At 44.8% G+C, this 1792-nt stretch overlaps 1 protein-coding gene across 4 annotated transcripts in view; it reads right to left on the bottom strand.

Annotated features, from left to right (window-relative positions):
- The window catches only part of IQGAP1 (IQ motif containing GTPase activating protein 1), a 165018-nt gene that overhangs the window by 16516 nt on the left and 146710 nt on the right, over positions 1–1792 (bottom strand). The gene's annotated exons all lie outside the window — the stretch shown is intronic.

The following is a 1792-nucleotide window of genomic DNA, read 5'->3' as shown; positions in this document are numbered from 1 at the left end:
CTGCTATGAGCCTGCTTCTTCCTCTCCCACTCCCCCTGCTTGTGTTCCCTCTCTCGCTGGCTGTCTCTCTCTGTCAAATTAATAAATAAAAAAAAATCTTAAAAAAAAAAAAAAGAAAAATAACAAGAGGGCCAAGATAAACAGAAGGAACAACAAAAACAGTATTAAAGCAAGTCCCTAGATCGGTGCTCACAGCGCAGATTCTGGAGCCCACCCGTGGCGACTCTGTTTCAGCAGGCCTGTGGTGACTCTGATGCAGAGGGCCTGGGATGACTTTGAGACACTTAGCAGATCTCGTTAATACTCAAAGAAAGGGAAACAACAAGGCAGATGTGATGTCAGCAAGATTAAAGGAAGGTGAGGTATCTGGCTTTCCAGAGATGTTAAGCAGCACCCAGGAAAGGCAATTAAGGCTAGAGCAACGAAATTAAGTAATTAAAGAAAAAATACTTACAGTGTGAGTGTTGATGATTTCACCAATGGAAATGTAGATCACTGGTTTGGTAAGGGTCACTAAATCAGAATATTCATCCACATTAAATTTATCCTGAAGCTCTGGGACATCACAAGCAGTTTGGAAAAACCGTCTGCAAATAAACACGAGAGCAGGATCCCCGGGTGACACATACGTGCGGAGTTGGCGAGAGGATATCCCACAAACCACTGAAGCAATGATTCAAAGAGAAGGCTGTCAAGCCCCGGGATTCTAGAGAAGCTGCACATGTTCGCTGCGCTTCATGGCCTTGGGGTGGTAGTTCTAATAACTTCTCTCTCCACCCAGTTTTAATTCCACCCACAAGAACTGCTCAACGGAGCATTTGCAAACACCAGAGTCATTAGGCAAACCACCTTTATCTCTAAGAAAATGCCCTGAACTCACACCTGGATGTTTAATTTACAAATGTTGAAAGCACTCTCCAATTCTTCTCTGATTACAAATTAACACGTGCCTAATGCAGGTCCATTGCTTTTATGTGAAGTGCGGTCTATTTCACTGGAATACATTTTAACAGCTCAAAATCCTCTGTCACCCCCAGGGGCTATGAGCCCAGAGAAAGCTAAGTATGGTATTTATCTTGTCCTGGGACTCAGAGATAGAAACACGCCCGCAAGTACCTTGCTCCTTTCCCCCTACCTGAATTTCTGGTAGGACTGGGAGAGATACTCATTAATGATGCCCAGGTGAGCATTATCTCCCAGAAACATCTTATTGGAAGCTGCATGCTGGAGCATCTTTGCAATGGAGCCAAGATTTCGGCGTTGGTCCGTGGTGAGCTGGCCTCCTGCCGACAGGTCAATGATGTCAAAGGCATCAGGAGCAACGATGGCTGGATTCATGTATCGATAGTAAAGCAAGTTACCGATAATCTGGGAACAGATGGAAAAGAAAGACGGGTGTTAAAAACCACTCCACCAAGTAAGCCACAAACAACTTTGCTAGCAAACAAAACCCGAAAATGCAGTCCTGTGAGGAAAAATAAACCCTATGCACGCACACACACATGCACGCATGCACGCATGCACACACTTTCTCTCAAGGCCTGAAACTAAAACAACCGAACATCCCTCGGTTGGATACAGAGAAAAAGGAAATGAGAACAGAAGTGAATATCACTACAATGAAAGAGCAGGTTCAGAAGGTAACAACGATAGACTTAAAGTCTGTCACTGAGCATTTCAGGGCAGCCTCTGTTCACATATCATGGCAGCCAAGGCTGCTGTCGCCCATGTGACCTAATCAGCATAATGTAATTTGTCCAACCCCCCACCATCCTCATGCTGCAGACTTCAA

Source organism: Ailuropoda melanoleuca, chromosome 9 (assembly GCF_002007445.2).
Source record: "Ailuropoda melanoleuca isolate Jingjing chromosome 9, ASM200744v2, whole genome shotgun sequence".
Classification (NCBI taxonomy): domain Eukaryota; kingdom Metazoa; phylum Chordata; class Mammalia; order Carnivora; family Ursidae; genus Ailuropoda; species Ailuropoda melanoleuca.
This window is presented reverse-complemented; position numbering and strand designations above follow the sequence as displayed.